The sequence below is a fragment of the Ammospiza caudacuta genome, chromosome 33 (genome assembly GCF_027887145.1).
Source record: "Ammospiza caudacuta isolate bAmmCau1 chromosome 33, bAmmCau1.pri, whole genome shotgun sequence".
Classification (NCBI taxonomy): Eukaryota; Metazoa; Chordata; class Aves; order Passeriformes; family Passerellidae; genus Ammospiza; species Ammospiza caudacuta.
Window position 1 is genome coordinate 123,654 of NC_080625.1, and position 21,772 is coordinate 145,425.

The window sequence follows — 21,772 nt, forward strand, 5'->3', positions numbered from 1 at the left end:
CTAAGCACAGAAGCACAACAAAGAACAAGCAAAAACAATTCTTAAAAAAAACCTGCAAGTTTTATTTAGCATATATGCGACTGATTTCCACCCTGTGGCTTCTCACTTTGATTCGCGTCTGTAGGTTCAGGAAGATGACAATGCACACTCTGCCCTCCCTGAGCCCCCCACAGCAGCTGAGCGCTGCTCCGTGCGCTCAGATCGTCAGGAACTGGATTGCCCGCATGGACTGGAACTGCTCTGCTGCAGATTCAGGAGAGAGAGGCTGGCTGAGGCGTCGTCCCAATTCCATTTCTGTGTGACGAGAAGCGGTTTGTTCCCAACGGGTGCAACAATCCCCAGCTCGCTTCCATGGTGAGTACCGATGGCACACAAATGGCAGCCTGAGGAAATCGTGTTCTGGGCTCTAAGTGGTCGGGACAGGGTCTGATTTTTTGTTTTGCATCTGTATGATGATTAGTACGACAGGGCCCTGATCGATGACATGGCAGCACAGAATTAAAAACTCCTCAATAGGATTACATCGACTTCTAGGAAAAGACAAAAGCCTAGGACCCTTCTGAAATCTATTTTTAATGCGAAGCACACGGATTGTCACTATGCTGTGCCTTCCAGCTTTTCAAAGCAGCTTACCTCTGAAGACCAGAAAACATTTATTTCTACAGAAACAATGGGCAACCCCCAGGCTAATCTCAGCGCTACTGTTTAATAGGGGATCTGCCAGCGTGCCAGTCCAGCTTCAAGTGTGCTTTATTTCAGTCTAACATCCCCTCAAAATTCTTCTCACATCTCCCAACCCTGACATCTTATTTTTCCCTAAAGCTTCTCATCATTAGCAATTTCCAAGTAACATGGTATTTTTACAACATTCAAAAATGTCATGCTGGACTGTGCTAGAGAGTAATTTGCAAATATAAGCTTAGCAAAGTTTGAATTGACTTGTCCAGAGAAAAAACCTACAAGTGAACACCTACACCTGCCTACAAAGAGCTAACAAGCCCCTGGCAGCTGCCAGCATCAAAGCACAGCGGATGTTTCTAATACAGGGTAAGGATAACAATATCACCTTTTGTTCTCTCCAGCTTGTTTTCCCTGCAGTCATATTTTGCTTCTTATGATTTTTTTAGTCTCTGCATCTTCTTGGACAGCACCGAGCCCGACGACAAGGATACGAGAGTCTTTCCCTGCCGTAGGGAGAGAACCAGGAAAACAGTTAAAATAAGAACAGGGTAGTTTGAAATTCATACTTCCAATGAGAAGCAGCGCCTAACAAACAGAACAAAAGTAAACAAAGCATGGTACCTCCCTGGGGACAGAAGACTTACAAACTCTCCAGGATTTACAATTCTAGCGACCAACCCCTTCAGGACGGCAGCCAAGTGTCCCATGAGGTGGTGCTGCACCAAAGAACCATCTGAGAGGTTCCAAAGAGTGAAACGCACAATATTTTGCAAAGCCGTAAAATCTTGCAAAATAACAAAAATACAATAGATGTAAACTACAGGGTAAGAGTACAAGTGTTCACTTTAAGAGCTGGAACCATCCAGGTGAGCACCTGATAACTGGATCCTCACCAGAGTTTGAACCCTTCAGGACACAGAAGGGTTTTCCCCAGAAATTTCACAGACTGAGTTTTGATACAAGTATACTTGCCAGACCCTCAGAAACATCACCCATTCTCCAGGTGTCTGGAGAGAACTGCAAATGGCTCTCACGTAGTTTGAGCTAGCTCTGTAAGGTCTCAGGGTGAATTTCACCAGATGCAACCAAACTGGGCAACTCCCAGTGGGACAGAAGGAACCCAAAGCTTGGGTTCGCAGAGCTGCAGCAAATACTGAGGAAACAAACATAACAGCGTAAAAAATAATAAACCATCCTTTTTTTTTCTCTTGCTTTTGTTTTTTTCTTATTCAGATCAGCATAGCAATTAAAGAGAAGGTGAAAAACTCACCATTACTGAACATTTCATCATCTGTAGGCTGAGCATCCTTAGCACAGAGGACTCCAAAGTTAAAATTCACCGATCCCTGGGAAATAAAACCAAATATTGTATGATAAACAATCAAACAGCAGACGTAAAAATTTGTTTCCTCTAAGGACTTTCGGGTACGTATGTACCTTTGCATACATCCAACACATTGGAACATACACTTTATACCATCTCCTAATAAGTAAAAATTTACCTTTAAACTTTGATAGTACAGCATAAAATTATGAACTTAAATTGGTGATCTGTTATTATTAAGTTGGTGCCTAAAGTTATTTCTGCTGTCAGGTTCAAAAAAACATTAATTTTTTTTACTGGAATGAGCAATTGATTTCAAAGTCATCACAAGCCCACCAAAACACAAAGCAGTATTCACTGGATGGGTCTGTGAGCTAGAAGTAGTTAGGCTTGTACTTCCCTCTTGCTCTTCCAGAACCAATAAATCCTGTCAACAAAACCAGGATCTATAGCCCACTGCTGTGAAAGATTCTACGAGGATGATGGTTTGATTTGTGTTTAGAAGTTTTGATTTGAAATGGCCAGTTCAATGGATAAAGACAGTTTAGGTAGTATTACATTGCTATTATTATTATTTCTATTATTATTTTTACTATTACTACTGCTATTGTTATCATCTGCTACTGGAAGAAACAAACCAGTAGTACCTATACTTAATTACTTTTATTTCCAGGAAATAATAAAGAAAAAGAACCAAACCAAAAAAAGTCACTTCCTACCTTTTATATCAAGGGATGAAAAATTTCTCTTGGGCTCTTCTCCAATTTATCAAGACTCATAGCACTGAAAGGCAAACAAAACAGTGCTTTATAGAAGGGCAAGTGCACATTTCAAGGCTGAACCACCAACTGATTGCAGTGACAGCAGTTACAACATGAATCGTTCCCAGAGCCTCTGTTAAATGGAATGTTCTGTGGAACTGCCGTTTCTTTCCCAAAACACTAACTTCCAACACTTCCTAATCATATTTTGTATTTTAAAACAAAAGAAGTTAGTGAGACTCTGTGCGGAGGTCAGGTTTAAATTTATTTCCTTCTAAAGCACAGAGCTCTGTTCCATCACCCTTCACTTCGGCTCTACACTGAATCGTGGTGAGCATTTGAGGAGTGCTCCATAATCAATTCTATTTCTCTCTTTTTCTAGCTCTCTCTATTCCTAAATCATTCCAGACAAGTCAAATGAAAAATGAAAAAAACAAGTTCAGCATCAAAGTCACACTTTTTCCCGTTGTCTGGTCAAGAACAGGCTCTAAATCCACTTACTGCTGCCTTCAACGATTCAGACTTGCAAAAGCATTCTTACATATTTTACAGGTTTATCATAAAACCCACAGAACGCAAGCTCTGAATTACAGGAAAAGGTACACAGGCAAATATCTAAAGGGATCACTTATTAGTAAATACATACCTTGGTACAGATCGCACTGAGAACCTTTCTGAGGGACTCTAAGGGACGCATGTTTTCTGAGCACCCTATAAACAAGAAAAGCTAGGATATAGTACAGGACATCCCCACTTTTTCTACATATTCAAATAGTATTTTTAATAAAAACAATTCAGTTAAAAAAGAAGGAAGAAAACCAAGCTAATTTTACTCAGCTGTATTTACTGCCGATTTAGAGAACAATCCCGGGCAGCGTCGGCCGTTGCGGCACACGTCGCGCCGGCAGCAGGGCCTGCCGGGAGTTGGAGTCTCGGGCTGGTAGCCACTCATGTGCCGCGATAGCCGTTGCGTCACACGCCGCGCCGGCAGCAGGGCCTGCCGGGAGTTGTAGTCTCGGGCTGACAGCCACGGCTCCGTCCCCCGCCACCGGGAGCTGCAGTCCCTCCCGGGCATCAAACGGGTCCTTCGCCCCAGGGCGGGGAAGGACCTGAGGCAGGACCGCTCCTCCCGAATGCCCTCTCTTTTCCCCTCCAACTCTTTTTCTTTTTTTAACGCTGTTTTTCACCCCTTTCCCTTCCCTTCCCTTCTGCTCTCCTGCTTTCTTTCCTTTCCTTTCCTTTTTTTCCCCTTCCCTTTCCCTTTCCCTTTCTTTTTCTTGTATTTGTAATCTTGGTTTTCCTTCCTAGCTTTAGAATCAAAAAGCAGCAGTAGTAACTTTCAGGCTACCTGGGAGTAAAAAAAACCCCAAAACTATAATGATTGAAAGAAAACTATTTATTCCCTGGGAGCCTGAAATTTTCTACTGCTGCACATGACACAGAGCTTTTTATTCCTTCTTATATACAGTTGATATTTTATACTCGCTTTATACACCGCCCCCTGCCGTCTGCACCGGCGCTCTGCAGGCAGAGTGCTGCGGCGTCGTTCGGTTCTGTTTAAATAAACTCGGCTAAATTAGGCTTGGTTCGGCTTAGGTCTAAAATCGTTTCGGTTCGGCTTTTCGTCTAAATTCGGCTTTTCCGGCTCTTCGGCTGAACTCGGCCCGGTTGGGCTAAAGTCGGTCATATTCGGCTCTTTGTCTAAATGCGGCCAATGTCGGCTACAGTCGGCTATCGGTTACACTCGGCTATCATCGGCTCTTCGTCTCAAGTCGGCTGTGTTCAGCTACACTCGGCTCTTCGTCTCAAGTCGGCTGTGTTCGGCCACACTCGGCTCTTCGGTGAAACTCGGCTGTTTTCGGCCACACTCGGCTCTTCGGTGAAACTCGGCTATTTTCGGCTACACTCGGCTCTTCGGGGAAACTCGGCTGTTTTCGCCCACACTCGGCTCTTCGGCTCTTCGGAACAATTCGGCCCGGCTCGGCTCCCTCAGGGCGGGAAAGCGGCTGTCAGAGGACCCCGGCACAGCGAGGCGTTTAGCCACATGCCTGTCACAAACCCACCGAAATACGCCCGCCCGCGGCGCCGCTGAGACCACAGCATGTGTCGGGTACACTTGAAACGTCACAGAAAATACCACCGGGGCCGCGCCGGGGTCAGTATTCCATGCAGGCAGTCCAGTGACACCCACCCCGGTCCTCCACTTCCCCGCCCTTTTCGCCGCCCTGTTGAGAAGGTCAACCAAAAGTCCGCGACATCCGCGACGCGCCACTCCCAAGGTGGCGGCCTCTCGGCGCAGGGCTGCAGTACCGCGCTCTGCCCACAAGGCGGCAGCACTGCCGCCCGCCCCAGCCGGGGGCGCAGCGCGCCTCGGGGCTGCGGGCAGGCAAGGTGGCAAAAAAGAACAGGGGCGACCCCCGCCAAAAACTGCTCTGAAATAAATGCCAAAAACCTGCCTCTTACCCCACCAGAATCAAACAAGGCCCCTTGCTTTAAAGCCATGTTTAAATAAATTTTTTATTTCCATTTTTCGTATTTATATTCACATGCATAGCTATAGTGGACATTGATGTAGCATGTAATTTATATAACATTATTCTATTTCTATTATTTATATTTACTTATATTTTGTGCTTTTATAAATATCTTTCCACATTGATTGCATATTTCTATGTCTAAAATTACATTTCTATCATGCTTTCACTATTTAAAATACAAATCCCATCCTAACTAAATAAATACAAAAAAGCTCTATTCTTTTAAACTACATTGAAATATTTTTATATTTATAGCGCTCATGACTATATTCACATTTATATTTGCAGTTTATACTTAAGTATTATATTAATCATTATGTATAACATGTATCCTATTCAAATAGGAGATAAATTATTTTCCTAATTATGTACCATATCTACTGCTACAACTTATTTTTCCTTACATTTTTAATTTTTATATTAACCTTCAGCTATTTATGATCTATTTCTATTCTTAGATTTCTACCTTTATATTATTTGTATTTATAATGTTTATACTAAAACACCTGCTTTTGCCAAATAAAAAAAAAAATCCCCTTTATTTTAAACTACTTAAAAAAACCTAGAGTATATCAATCTGGTATAACATATAACAAATGATAGATATGATAGATGTAAAATTGATATAAATATTGTAGTGTATTATAGGAAATAAATAAAAATCAATATGATCCATAACACAAGTAATACTGTATAAATGTTATATTTATGTTATTTTATATTTCAAATAATTTAACATTTCTTTATATATTTGCATATACTTGACAAACATTTCTATATTTATACTTGGGTTGCGATTTTTTTCTGGGTGTTTTCTGGGTCTTTTCTTGCCCTTCTTCGAATTTTTTTCTGGGTTATTTCTTGTCCATCTTGGGGTTTTTTCTGGGTTTTTTCTTGCCCATCTTCAGACTTTTTTCTGGTTTTCTTCTTGCCCATCTCAGAGTTTTTTTTTTGGGTTTTTTTCTGGGTTTTTTTCTTGCCCATCTTGGGTGATTTTCTGGGGTTTTTCTACGTTTTTTTCTTGCCCATCTGGGATTATTTTCTGGGGTTTTTTTCTCGTTGCTTTCTTGCCCATCCTGGGCTTTTTCTGGGTTTTTTTCTTGTCCATCATGTGGTTTTTTTCTGGTTTTTTCCTGCTCATCTTCGTCTGGTTTTCTGGGTTTTAAGCCAAAATCGGTACATATCATGTCAGTTCATGCAATACAACCCGGCTGGGGATTTTTTATTCTAAATTTAACAAGGAGTCGCAAAACCTGGAAAGCAAAAGTCACACACACAAGGTTAAATCCAGTCAGCATGCACTCACACACGCAGAAACGAGCAGACACAGACAGACACAGCCACGTGCTCTCACACACGCTCACACAATCTTTCCACTTAAATGCTCACTGCGGCCCTTACTCGAGATGCTGAAGAACGTGCTGTGACACATCTTCTGGCTGCCGCTCCTTGAGGTAAAATGGCAGATCCTGGGGAAATCAGCAGCCTCGGGGACCTGTGAGACGACAGGAAGGGTCAACGAGTGGCTATCTGACAGCTAGGACTTGTCTCCTCTCTGGACTGATAAATTTTCTACCCAAAATCCAATAGAAGACAGATGTATAGGTACATAGAACATAAGCCACCATAGGCAGATACAATACAAGCCAGGACTTGCAAAAATTCTCTGGAAGATGAATTCTTGCGCCCTATTCCCTTTCAGAAGAAGGAACCTACACAACTACTGCAGTCATCTGAGGAGGTGCATCTGAAAAAAAAGTTAGGACAACAGTCAGACGGTTCAATGATAACTGAAGAGCTCCAGATATCCTGTGTCCATCTACAAATCCCATCTAGAGTCCAACTACACCCCACACTGCACATTACAAATCCCCGGGCCCTCTCCTATTGCACCAGGCTATGCGGCAGGGCAGAGCAGCTCGGGCACAAATGTGTGCTGAGAGCCGTGACACAGGATGGACAGGACAGGACAGACAACGGGGACACAACACAGACAGAAAATTCTAGGCAAGGAAAATGGCTGCAAGGACTGAGAGAATGCAAAAGGAGATGACCGAGTTCAAACTGATGGTGAGCTGATGAGGCTCAGAGAACCCCGAAGGAAGAAGATGATAACGGAATGATTTCTTCTAAGAACTGCAAAGATGGATGCCTAGGAATCCTACGGTCAGAATCCTCTACCTAACCTCATATTACGCCAAGTCCTAATCCACCAAAATGGATCCAGGTGGGGGCATAGCTGTCCATACAGCCCAGACCAAGACCTGACAAGACATCAGATGCGATGCTTCCAAAGACAGAACAGAGTCTGACGCCTGTCTGAGCTCCCCAGTCAAAAGTTCTGTGGCCTGGGTGCCAGGCCAGGGAATGCAGAGATCACAGATGCTAACAAGGATGCCAAGATTAATGACAGGCACCCCTAAGGTAAAAGACATGGGATACACAAACAACACACAATTCACAACAGACAAGTGACACGAGACACACCGGGACTGGTCTGCCCTGCTGCACACCTCAGCACTGTGATCAAAAGTGAGACTTGGCTTCTATGGGGCCTAAGGGGCCACTTCATTAACACCCCCCCACCTCCAAACTGGACTCAAAACCCCCTCCCTGTAATCCCCAAACCAGCACCGTGCTTTCAGCCCCTCTGTGGGTCACGGCCCTCTACTTATCTCTCATACAGCTGGGGATGCTGGTCCCTGTCAGGTGCAAAGAAAGGCCACCTCATCAGATGGGAAGGTCCTGCTGGCACCGGGCTGGTGTCTCTCAGACAGCTAGATTAAAGAGAACCAAACATCAGTGCCTGATCTTGGCACCGCATCGGCCAAAACCCCACCACTCTGCTACTCACCGCGCTCCTAAGAAGGCCCGGCACCTCCTGACCCTGACCCTCTGCCACACGTGGAATGCGTCTGCACCTGAAAGAAAGTTAGAACACATGTCAAACATCACCAGGATAACTCACAAGCTGCAAACACCATATGTCAATCTAGGAACAACATCTAGAGCCCAAGTACAGCCCACATTACAAATTTCAACTCCCCAAGGCTCGTCCTATTGCAGCAGGCCATGCGGCAGGGCAGAACAGCTCCGGCAAAAAATGTGTGCACACACCCGTGACACAGAAAGTGACAAACAGGGGGGACATGAAACACGACACATCATGCTTGTGGTGAGGGCCTCGAGGGGAAAAGGCAAAAGGGACCCCAAAGACACACCAGGGAGCACGGCACACCGGACAACAGGACACAGATCGGAGCTGTTCTGCACTGCCCGCCTGAAAGCTGCCATCAAAAGTAGAGCCTCTCCCTTTAGCTGTCCTAAGAGGCCCTTGGAGAAGATTGCTTTCCCCTCTGCTCATTTTTGAATCTGTCCCAAGAACTCCCAATCTGCTACTCCGCCATCTCCAGACCGTGGCCCCCGACTTATCTTTTGGATGATCGGTGAGGGGAATCCACGCTGCACCTGAAATGAGTCTGCCTTGGAGGGCTCTGTGACGGCCTGTGAGCCTCTCGGTCAGCTGCAATAAAGAAAACCAAAACCAAAGTATGAGTCCAGAGTTACGTGGGCCAAATCCCTGCAAGTCAGCTACTTGCCCTCTCCTGAGTGTGCCTGGCTCCTTCAGGCTCCAGCTTCATCCTGATTCCAAGGCTGTGGCCTTCATTAGGAGTGGCACCTGGGTTACAGAAAGACAAACTTAAATGGCATTCCTCTGAGTGCAGTGGATCACCTTGTATGCTGTAAGCCATGGGAATGCCTCTGCTAGGCTTCTGAACAGCTTTGTGTGGGGGGGCCCTCAAATAAACACCCTTTCTCACCCTGCTGCTTGCAAACCCGCTCCCAAGAAATCCTAAACTGGATACCTGATCACCCTCCCTCGCCCAGGCACCATCCTCAACTCACCTGAAGCCTCAATCTCAAACATCATCCTTGACACTGGGCAAATCCCTCTTGTGACACGATGAATCTGCTGAAAAATTGTTGTGCTTGAGAGCTGAGCAATAACAGCCAATTCTCTCCACTGCTCACCTTGACTGCTGGCATCCAGATTGACTTCCTGAAAAGAAAGACAAAGAACAGAGCTGTAACACACTCACCATACACACTTCTGCTGCAGAGACAAATGGGGCCTCACCTGCTCGGGGCAATCCCCTCACCCGGGATGGGGCCCTCTGGCACACATTTAATCCATCTGAATCTGAAAAAAAAGTTAGGACAAGAGTCACACTCTTGTAGGATAACTGATGAGCTCCAGATGCCCTGTGCCCATCCACAGATCCCATCTAGTGTCCAACTACACCCCACATTACACATTCCAAGTCTCCAAGACTTCTCCTATCGCACCAGGCTGTGCAGCACGGCAGAGCAGCCCCATCCCAAATGTGTGCAGACACCCGTGACACAGGACAGACAGGACAGACAACAACAGGGGACACAACAGGAAAAGAAATCTCTTGGCAAGGAAAATGGCTGCAAGGACTGAGAGAATGCAAAAGGAGATGAGTGAGCTGAGACCGATGGTGAGCTGATGAGGCTCAGAAAACCCTGGGGGACGAAGATGATAACTGAATGATTAATTCCAAGAACAGCAAAGATGGATGCCTAGGAATCCTACTGTCAGAATGCTGTACCTAACCTCATATTATTACAAGTCCTAATCCACCACAATGGATCCAGGTGGGGCATAGCTGTCCATACAGCTCAGAACTAGACCTGACAAGAAATCTGACTGGATGCTTCCAAAGAGGTAACTTTTGACTGGGGAGCTCAGACAGGTATCAGAAACTCATATATGGCCTGGGTGCCAGGCCAGGGAATGCAGAGATCAGAGATGCTAACAATGATGCCAGGGGTACTGACAGGGCCCTCCAAAGGTAAAAGACATGGGATACACAAACAACACATAATGCACAACAGACAAGTGACACGAGACACACCGGGACTGCTCTGCCCTGCACACCTCAACACTGTGATCAAAAGTGAGACTTTGCTTTTATGAGGCCTAAGGGGCCACCTCATGAACATCCCCCACCTCCAAAGCTGAATCAAAAACTCCACCCAGTATTTCCCGAAACAGCACCATGACTTCATCCCCACTGTGGGTCGTAGCCCTCTACTTATCTCTCATACAGCTGGGGATGCGGGTCTCGGGTGCAAAGAAAGCTCACCTTGTCAAACGGGAAGGTCCTGCTGGCACCGGGCTGGTGTCTCTGAGACAGCTAGAGTAAAGAGAACCAAACATCAGTACCTGATCTTGGCACCGCATTGGCCAAAACCCCACCGCTCTGCTACTCACCGCGCTCCTAAGAAGGCCCGGCACCTCCTAACCCTGACCCTCTGCCACACGTGGAATGCATCTGCACCTGAAAGAAAGTTAGAACATATGTCAAACACCACCAGGGTTACTCACAAGCTGCAAACACCTTATGTCAATCTAGGAATAGCATCTAGAGCCCAAGTACAGCCAACATTACAAATTCCCCCTCCCTATGGTTCGTCTTATTGCAGCAGGCCATGCGGCAGGGAAGAACAGCTCTGGCACAAATCTGTGCACACACCCGTGACACAGAAAGTGACAAACAGGGGGACATGAAACACGACACATCATGCTTGTGGTGAGGGTCTCGAGGGGAGAAGGCAAAAGGGACCCCAAAGACACACTAGGGAACACAGCACACCGGACAACAGGATACAGACTGGAGCTGTTCTGCACTGCCTGCCTGAAAGCTGCCATCAAAAGTAGAGCCTCTCCCTTTAGCTGTCCTAAGAGGCCTTTGGAGAAGATTGCTTTCCCCACTGCCAATTTTTAAATCTGGCCAAAGAACTGCCAACCTGATACTCTCCCATCGTCTCATCTCCAGACCGCGGCCCCCGACTTATCTTTTAGATGATCGGTGAGGGGAATCCACGCTGCACCTGAAATGAGTCTGCCTTGGAGGGCTCTGTGATGGCCTGTGAGCCTCTCGGTCAGCTGCAATCAAGAAAACCAAAACCAAAGTATGAGTCCAGAGTTATGTGGGCCAAATCCCACCAAGGCAGCTACTTGCTCTCTCCTGAGTGTGCCTGGCTCCTTCAGGCTCCAGCTTCATCCTGCTTCCAAGGCTGTGGCCTTCATTAGGAGTGGCACCTGGGTTACAGAAAGACAAAGTTAAATGGCATTCTTCTGAGTGCAGTGGATCACCTTGTGTGCTCTAAGACATGGCAATGCCTCTGCTAGGCTTCTCAGCCTTGTGTGGGGTGCCCTCAAATAAACACCCTTTCTCACCCTGCTGCTTGCAAACCCCCTCCTAAGAACTCCTAAACTGGATACCTGATCACCCTCCCTCTCCCAGTCACCATCCTCAACTCACCTGAAGCCTCAATCTCAAACATCATCCTTGACACTGGGCAGATCCCTCTTGTGACACGATGAATCTGCTGAAAAATTGTTGTGCTTGAGAGCTGAGCAATAACAGCCAGTTCTGTCCACTGCTCACCTTGACTGCTGGCATCCAGATTGACATCCTGAAAAGAAAGACAAAGAACAGAGCTGTAACACACTCACCATACACACTTCTGCTGCAGAGACAAATGGGGCCTCACCGGCTCGGGGCAATCCCCTCACCCGGGATGGGGCCCTCTGGCACACATTTAATCCATCTGAATCTGAAAAAAAAGTTAGGACAAGAGTCACACTCTTGTAGGATAACTGATGAGCTCCAGATGCCCTGTGCCCATCCACAGATCCCATCTAGAGTCCAACTACACCCCACATTACAAACTCCAAGTCTCCAAGACTTCTCCTATCGCACCAGGCTGTGCAGCACGGCAGAGCAGCCCCATCCCAAAAGTGTGCAGACACCCGTGACACAGGACAGGACGTGACAAACAATAGGCACAAGACAGGAACAGAAATTTCTTGGCAAGGAAAATGGCTGCAAGGACTGAGAGAATGCAAAAGGAGATGAGTGAGCTGAGACCGATGGTGAGCTGATGAGGCTCAGAGAACTCTGAAGGAAGAAGATGATTACTGAATGATTAATTCCAAGAACAGCAAAGACGGATGCCTAGGAATCCTACAGTCAAAATCCTCTACCTAACCTCGTAATATTACAAGTCCTAATCCACCATAATGGATCCAGGTGGGGCACAGCTGTCCATACAGCTCAGAACAAGACCTGAAAAGACATCTGATTGGATGCTTCCAAAGAGAGAAGAGAGTCTGATGCCTGTCTGAGCTCGCGAGTCAAAAGCTCTGTGGCCCGGGTGCCAGGCCAAGGAGTGCAGAGATCACAGAGGCTAACAATGATGCCAGGGTTTCTCACAGGCCCCCCTAAGTGAAAGATATGGCATACGCAAACAACACATAATGCACAATAGAGAAGTGACACGAGACACACCGGGACTGCTCTGCCCTGCTGCACACCTCGGCACTGCAATCAAAAGTGAGACTTGGCTTTTATGGGGCCTAAGGGGCCACTTCATGAACACACCACACCCCCCTCCCCCAAAACTGGACTCAAAACCCCCTCCCAGGAATTCCCAAACCAGCACCCTGCTTTCATCCCCTCTGTGGGTCACAGCCCTCTACTTATCTCTCAGACATCTGGGGATGCTGGTCCCTGTCAGGTGCAAAGAAAGGCCACCTCGTCAGCTGGGAAGGTCCTGCTGGCACTGGGCTGGTGTCTCTGAGACAGCTAGAGTAAAGAGAACCAAACATCAGTCCCTGATCTTGGCACCGCATCGGCCAAAACCCCACCACTCAGCTACTCACCGCACTCCTAAGAAGGCCCGACACCTCCTAACTCTGACCCCCTGCCACACATGGAATGCGTCTGCACCTGAAAGAAAGTTACAACATATGCCAAACACCACCAGGATAACTCAAAAGGTGCAAACACCTTATGTCAATCTAGGAATAGCATCTAGAGCCCAAGTACAGCCAGCATTACAAATTCCAACGCCCCACGGTTTCTCCTACTGCAGCAGGCCATGCGGCAGGGCAGAACAGCTCCGGCACAAATGTGTGCACACACCCGTGACACAGAAAGTGGCAAACAGGGGGGACATGAAACACGACACATCATGCTTGTGGTGAGGGTCTCGAGGGGAGAAGGCAAAAGGGACCCCAAAGACACACTAGGGAACACAGAACACTGGACAACACAACACAGACCGGAGCTGTTCTGCACTGCCCGCCTGAAAGCTGCCATCAAAAGGAGAGCCTCTCCCTTTAGCTGTCCTAAGAGGCCCTTGGAGAAGATTGCTTTTCCGGCTGCCAATTTTCAAATCTGCCCCAAGAACTCCCAACCCACTATTCTCTCATCTCCAGGCCAAGGCCCTCGACTTATCTTTTGGATGATCGGTGATGGGAATCCACGTTGCACCTGAAATGAGTCTGCCTCGGAGGGCCTCGTGATGGCCTGTGAGCCTCTCGGTGAGCTACAATAAAGAAAACCAAAACCAAAGTATGAGTCCAGAGTTATGTGGGCCAAATCCCACCAAGGCAGCTACTTGCCCTCTCCTGAGTGTGCCTGGCTCCTTCAGGCTCCAGCTTCATCATGATTCCAAGGCCTTCATTAGGAGTGGCACCTGGGTTGGAGAAAGGCAAAGTTAAATGGCATTCCCCTGAGTGCAGTGGATGACCTTGTGTGCTGTAAGACATGGGAATGCCTCTGCTAGGCTTCTGAGAAGCCTTGTGTGGGGGAGGCCTCAAATAAACAAATAAAGACCCTTTCTCACCCTGCTGCCTGCAAACTCCCTCACAAGAACTCCTAACTGCTCACCCTCCCTCTCCCAGTCACAATCCTCAACTCACCTGAAGCCTCAATCTCAAACATCATCTTGGACCTTGGGCGGATCCCTCTTGTGACATGATCAATCTGCTGAATAAAATGTTGTGCTTGACACAGCTTGGAATTTCAGGGAGTTGCACTCCTCAATTAAAAAAAAAAACAAAACAAAAAAAAACCCAACAAAACCAATCCCAAAAACAAACAAAGAAAAAAAACCAAACAAACAAAACCCACACAAACAATAAATCCCAAAACACCTAACTCCCCACAGAAACAAAAAAACCACAGAAAACATCAAAAAATCCAAAACCCCCACAAAAACCAACTAAAAACCCCAAAATGAAAACCAAAAAAAACCAAAAATTCCACCAAAAGAAATCCAACCAAAAAAACAACCAGAGCAAAACTAAAAATTACAAAAGCACCTTACCACTCCTAAACACAAAACCCAAAATCACAAACCTAAATACTCCCTGTATTCCATGCTGTTTTCTTCACAGAATCTTCCAAGCCTCTGTGCTTTAGATGCCCAGAAACACCTGCTGAAAAGATGCTGAGACGGGCTGAAAAAGCCTCTTCACTGAAATGAGGAGAGCTCTTAACCCAGCACATCCCAGAGAGGGAATGAAGCCCCTCAGCCACGGCTGGGGTTAATATACCCCTGATTGTGCCCGCCTCTCGTTCCCATGGCACCCAGGAAAAGGGAGGGGGCGAATCCCACCAAGCCCTCAGAGCAGCTGCAGCTGTTTGGCTCCTCTGACTCACATTCAAGGGCAGTAAAGGGCTTGTTATAGAAGAAAACTTTTCAGAAAAGGAACAGTGCTTTCTTTTTTTGCAACAACTACTTGGAGCAGAAGAACAGAAAACTGGCAAGATATAAAACTTTGTGGTAAGGTTACATAGCTAGATCAATTGGGTAATTGGGTAATTTGCTGTTACCTTACATAATTATTCTGTGTTTAACAAAAGCCATCTAATAAATTCACACCCAAAACTCCAGCAGCCCAGCTGGCCCTACCAAATCTCTATGTTTATGCATACAGTAAACAAAACCAAAATCCCAGTAATACCTATCAGAAGTCTGTGAAAGAAACCTCTTGAAATTGATCCTACCTCAAATACAAAACAACCCATGCAAAGTTAGCTTGACTCAATAAACAATTTACACAGAGCTAATAACACCAAGAAATAAAACAGCACACCATATACCACCAAAGAATATAATAGTGAAGAAAAAAGAAACCACTTTTTTTTTTTTTTTAAAGCTTTTGCCAGGACTCCAACAACAACTTCTTCTCCTTCTGAAATGTCCCTTCTCCTTCCCAAATTCCTTACAACTTCTGAGTTTACATCCAAGCAAAAAGCAAAATTCGTGCACTTGTGCGTTCGATGCTCCTGCCAGATTCTCTGTTTCCCTCCACATCTTCTTACACTTTCAGTCTTCACTCTGTCCTGCCGTGATGAGTTTGACGGACGAATTGGTAAACGTTAAGAGAGGATTTCCCTGCCTCCCTCCCCAGAGCTGGTTTCCTTAGTGCATTTCACTCAATCCCAGGCCGGCAACGATGCACGCTCACCTCAAGCGTGCAAGGCTCACAGCTGCTCGGCTAAATGCGGCTGTAAACGGCTAAACTCGGCCATTGTCATCTGCATTCGGCTGGACTCGACCCTTCGGCACGGATCGCCTCGCTTCGGCCGAACTCGGAGCCGCTCTCTGCGCTCGGCGCGGCTCGGCTCGCTTCGGCCGAACTCGGAGCCGATCAGTGCGCCCGGCGCGGCTCGGCTCGCTTCGGCCGAACTCGGAGCCGATCAGTGCGCCCGGCGCGGCTCGGCTCGCTTCGGCCGAACTCGGAGCCGCTCTCTGCGCTCGGCGCGCCTCGGCGCTCTTCGGCCGAACTCGGAGCCTCTCTGTGCGCCCGGCGCGCCTCGGCTCGCTTCGGCCGAACTCGGAGCCGCTCTCTGTGCGCCCGGCGCGGCTCGGCTCGCTTCGGCCGAACTCGGAGCCGCTCTCTGCGCCCGGCGCGGCTCGGCTCGCTTCGGCCGAACTCGGAGCCGATCAGTGCGCCCGGCGCGGCTCGGCTCGCTTCGGCCGAACTCGGAGCCGATCAGTGCGCTCGGCGCGCCTCGGCTCGCTTCGGCCGAACTCGGAGCCGCTCTCTGCGCCCGGCGCGGCTCGGCTCGCTTCGGCCGAACTCGGAGCCGATCAGTGCGCCCGGCGCGGCTCGGCTCGCTTCGGCCGAACTCGGAGCCGCTCTCTGCGCTCGGCGCGGCTCGGCTCGCTTCGGCCGAACTCGGAGCCACTCTCTGCGCGGCCCGGCTCGCCTCGGCCGAACTCGGAGCCGCTCTCTGCGCCCGGCGCGCCTCGGCTCTCTTCGGCCGAACTCGGAGCCGCTCTCTGCGCTCGGCGCGCCTCGGCTCTCTTCGGCCGAACTCGGAGCCGCTCTCTGCCCTCGGCGCGGCTCGGCTCGCTTCGGCCCAACTCGGAGCCGCTCTCTCCGCGTTCGGCTGAGCTCGCCTCGGCTCGGCTCCCTGACGGGGGGCAAGCGGCGCCGCCTCACGTTAAACTCGCCCGGCTCGGGGCTCTCCTGCTGCCGCGTCCCGCGGGCGGCCCGGCCATCGCACGGACACGATCGGGAGCGCGGCGTGGCACAGGAGCTCATTGGGCAGTGACCGCACTCGCGCTAATTAGCGCGCACGAGAGCAGCGGGCTTGGTTCGGCTGAGCTCGGCTCCGTTCAGGCAGCCTCGCAAGCCTGGCCTCGGTTCGCTCGAGGCCGTCAGGTTCCGCCGGTCTCGCCTTGGTTCGGCCGAAGGAGGCGTCGTTCGCTCGTGTTTTTACAAATATCTTTCTATATTGACTGTATATTTCTATATTTAATTTTATACTTCTATAATACTTCCATTATTCCAAATAAAAACCCCGTCTCTAACCAAATAAATAAAAAACCCCTTCTTTTAAAGGATACTGAAATATTTTTTATTTATACTTTGTATAATTATACATTCATATTTTAATTTATCGTTTCTTTGGATGTATTACATTAATAATGATATATTATATATATAAAATTTTAAAATAGATTTAAATTATTATTTAAATTATGTATAATATCTACTGCTACAACTAATTTTTTCTGATATTTTAAATTTTTATATTTATCTGTATGTATTTATTATATATTTCTAAACTTAGATTTCTACCTTTATATTATTTGCATTTATAATTTTTACAATCAAAACACTGCCTATTGACCAATAAAGAAAACCCGCTTTATTTAAGTATTTTAAAAATATTTTCATGTTTATAATTTTCATATTTATATTTATAATTTGTTCAATATTACATGAGAACACACCTGCTCCTGCACCGCAGTGGGGCCCCCTCTCCTGGGGACCTTGGGGTGCCCCAACGGCCTCAGAGCCCCGAGTCTTCACCCCCTTCTCCTCTATTTAGAAACTACACTGGAACTTTTTTCTGGAAATAAAGACATTACCTAAATCCTCTCCCCGTGTCCTAGACAGATGGATATTCAGTTATTAGTTGGCTGGGCAGCAGTTTCTTAAATAGAATGATAAACAAGATGTGAACATTTCAGCTACAAGCAAATAGGCAAATCTGAACAAGGTACTGGTGGGCGACCACTGAAGTTATTTTGAAGGAATTTTTTAAACAATAAAATATTGATACCACAAAAATAAAGCAAAAAGCTAACTACTGGCTAAGAAAAAATTAACTTTTGACAGCAACAACATTCCAACCACACAGGCTTTTTCCCGATGTCATACCTTATAACTACCTCTCTTGGGAATTCTCATCATGTATCCCAAAAGGAATAAATACCTCAGAGCGTCCTAAAGCAAAAAGTAGCACACATGAGCTCCTCACACTCCCGGGAGGCCTGCACAGCGTGCACTGAGTCTGCAACAAATTCTGCTCAGTGAGAGTCTGCAAACAAAGGTTCAATTGATGAATTGAACTGATTGTAAAGGGAGGTTTTCTAAGCACAGAAGCACAACAAAGAACAAGCAAAAACAATTCTTAAAAAAAACCTGCAAGTTTTATTTAGCATATATGCGACTGATTTCCACCCTGTGGCTTCTCACTTTGATTCGCGTCTGTAGGTTCAGGAAGATGACAATGCACACTCTGCCCTCCCTGAGCCCCCCACAGCAGCTGAGCGCTGCTCCGTGCGCTCAGATCGTCAGGAACTGGATTGCCCGCATGGACTGGAACTGCTCTGCTGCAGATTCAGGAGAGAGAGGCTGGCTGAGGCGTCGTCCCAATTCCATTTCTGTGTGACGAGAAGCGGTTTGTTCCCAACGGGTGCAACAATCCCCAGCTCGCTTCCATGGTGAGTACCGATGGCACACAAATGGCAGCCTGAGGAAATCGTGTTCTGGGCTCTAAGTGGTCGGGACAGGGTCTGATTTTTTGTTTTGCATCTGTATGATGATTAGTACGACAGGGCCCTGATCGATGACATGGCAGCACAGAATTAAAAACTCCTCAATAGGATTACATCGACTTCTAGGAAAAGACAAAAGCCTAGGACCCTTCTGAAATCTATTTTTAATGCGAAGCACACGGATTGTCACTATGCTGTGCCTTCCAGCTTTTCAAAGCAGCTTACCTCTGAAGACCAGAAAACATTTATTTCTACAGAAACAATGGGCAACCCCCAGGCTAATCTCAGCGCTACTGTTTAATAGGGGATCTGCCAGCGTGCCAGTCCAGCTTCAAGTGTGCTTTATTTCAGTCTAACATCCCCTCAAAATTCTTCTCACATCTCCCAACCCTGACATCTTATTTTTCCCTAAAGCTTCTCATCATTAGCAATTTCCAAGTAACATGGTATTTTTACAACATTCAAAAATGTCATGCTGGACTGTGCTAGAGAGTAATTTGCAAATATAAGCTTAGCAAAGTTTGAATTGACTTGTCCAGAGAAAAAACCTACAAGTGAACACCTACACCTGCCTACAAAGAGCTAACAAGCCCCTGGCAGCTGCCAGCATCAAAGCACAGCGGATGTTTCTAATACAGGGTAAGGATAACAATATCACCTTTTGTTCTCTCCAGCTTGTTTTCCCTGCAGTCATATTTTGCTTCTTATGATTTTTTTAGTCTCTGCATCTTCTTGGACAGCACCGAGCCCGACGACAAGGATACGAGAGTCTTTCCCTGCCGTAGGGAGAGAACCAGGAAAACAGTTAAAATAAGAACAGGGTAGTTTGAAATTCATACTTCCAATGAGAAGCAGCGCCTAACAAACAGAACAAAAGTAAACAAAGCATGGTACCTCCCTGGGGACAGAAGACTTACAAACTCTCCAGGATTTACAATTCTAGCGACCAACCCCTTCAGGACGGCAGCCAAGTGTCCCATGAGGTGGTGCTGCACCAAAGAACCATCTGAGAGGTTCCAAAGAGTGAAACGCACAATATTTTGCAAAGCCGTAAAATCTTGCAAAATAACAAAAATACAATAGATGTAAACTACAGGGTAAGAGTACAAGTGTTCACTTTAAGAGCTGGAACCATCCAGGTGAGCACCTGATAACTGGATCCTCACCAGAGTTTGAACCCTTCAGGACACAGAAGGGTTTTCCCCAGAAATTTCACAGACTGAGTTTTGATACAAGTATACTTGCCAGACCCTCAGAAACATCACCCATTCTCCAGGTGTCTGGAGAGAACTGCAAATGGCTCTCACGTAGTTTGAGCTAGCTCTGTAAGGTCTCAGGGTGAATTTCACCAGATGCAACCAAACTGGGCAACTCCCAGTGGGACAGAAGGAACCCAAAGCTTGGGTTCGCAGAGCTGCAGCAAATACTGAGGAAACAAACATAACAGCGTAAAAAATAATAAACCATCCTTTTTTTTTCTCTTGCTTTTGTTTTTTTCTTATTCAGATCAGCATAGCAATTAAAGAGAAGGTGAAAAACTCACCATTACTGAACATTTCATCATCTGTAGGCTGAGCATCCTTAGCACAGAGGACTCCAAAGTTAAAATTCACCGATCCCTGGGAAATAAAACCAAATATTGTATGATAAACAATCAAACAGCAGACGTAAAAATTTGTTTCCTCTAAGGACTTTCGGGTACGTATGTACCTTTGCATACATCCAACACATTGGAACATACACTTTATACCATCTCCTAATAAGTAAAAATTTACCTTTAAACTTTGATAGTACAGCATAAAATTATGAACTTAAATTGGTGATCTGTTATTATTAAGTTGGTGCCTAAAGTTATTTCTGCTGTCAGGTTCAAAAAAACATTAATTTTTTTTACTGGAATGAGCAATTGATTTCAAAGTCATCACAAGCCCACCAAAACACAAAGCAGTATTCACTGGATGGGTCTGTGAGCTAGAAGTAGTTAGGCTTGTACTTCCCTCTTGCTCTTCCAGAACCAATAAATCCTGTCAACAAAACCAGGATCTATAGCCCACTGCTGTGAAAGATTCTACGAGGATGATGGTTTGATTTGTGTTTAGAAGTTTTGATTTGAAATGGCCAGTTCAATGGATAAAGACAGTTTAGGTAGTATTACATTGCTATTATTATTATTTCTATTATTATTTTTACTATTACTACTGCTATTGTTATCATCTGCTACTGGAAGAAACAAACCAGTAGTACCTATACTTAATTACTTTTATTTCCAGGAAATAATAAAGAAAAAGAACCAAACCAAAAAAAGTCACTTCCTACCTTTTATATCAAGGGATGAAAAATTTCTCTTGGGCTCTTCTCCAATTTATCAAGACTCATAGCACTGAAAGGCAAACAAAACAGTGCTTTATAGAAGGGCAAGTGCACATTTCAAGGCTGAACCACCAACTGATTGCAGTGACAGCAGTTAAAACATGAATCCTTCCTAGAGCCTCTGTTAAATGGAATGTTCTGTGGAACTGCCGTTTCTTTCCCAAAACACTAACTTCCAACACTTCCTAATCATATTTTGTATTTTAAAACAAAAGAAGTTAGTGAGACTCTGTGCGGAGGTCAGGTTTAAATTTATTTCCTTCTAAAGCACAGAGCTCTGTTCCATCACCCTTCACTTCGGCTCTACACTGAATCGTGGTGAGCATTTGAGGAGTGCTCAATAACCAATTCTATTTCTCTCTTTTTCTAGCTCTCTCTATTCCTAAATCATTCCAGACAAGTCAAATGAAAAATGAAAAAAACAAGTTCAGCATCAAAGTCACACTTTTTCCCGTTGTCTGGTCAAGAACAGGCTCTAAATCCACTTACTGCTGCCTTCAACGATTCAGACTTGCAAAAGCATTCTTACATATTTTACAGGTTTATCATAAAACCCACAGAACGCAAGCTCTGAATTACAGGAAAAGGTACACAGGCAAATATCTAAAGGGATCACTTATTAGTAAATACATACCTTGGTACAGATCGCACTGAGAACCTTTCTGAGGGACTCTAAGGGACGCATGTTTTCTGAGCACCCTATAAACAAGAAAAGCTAGGATATAGTACAGGACATCCCCACTTTTTCTACATATTCAAATAGTATTTTTAATAAAAACAATTCAGTTAAAAAAGAAGGAAGAAAACCAAGCTAATTTTACTCAGCTGTATTTACTGCCGATTTAGAGAAAAATGCCGGGCAGCGTCGGCCGTTGCGGCACACGTCGCGCCGGCAGCAGGGCCTGCCGGGAGTTGGA

The 21,772-nt window shown here is 46.1% G+C and overlaps 2 long non-coding RNA genes across 2 annotated transcripts; both read right to left on the reverse strand.

The window, feature by feature from the left end:
* Positions 1–469: 469 nt before the first annotated feature.
* On the reverse strand, positions 470–3,485 carry LOC131570297 (uncharacterized). Its single transcript, XR_009275864.1, has 4 exons — positions 3,413–3,485; positions 2,725–2,788; positions 1,952–2,027; positions 470–1,184 (listed from the first exon to the last, which is right to left on the reverse strand). It is a non-coding gene; the product is annotated as an uncharacterized LOC131570297 (long non-coding RNA).
* A 15,061-nt stretch (positions 3,486–18,546) lies between these two features.
* LOC131570299 (uncharacterized) lies at positions 18,547–21,562 on the reverse strand. Its single transcript, XR_009275865.1, has 4 exons — positions 21,490–21,562; positions 20,802–20,865; positions 20,029–20,104; positions 18,547–19,261 (listed from the first exon to the last, which is right to left on the reverse strand). It is a non-coding gene; the product is annotated as an uncharacterized LOC131570299 (long non-coding RNA).
* Between the last annotated feature and the right edge of the window lie 210 nt (positions 21,563–21,772).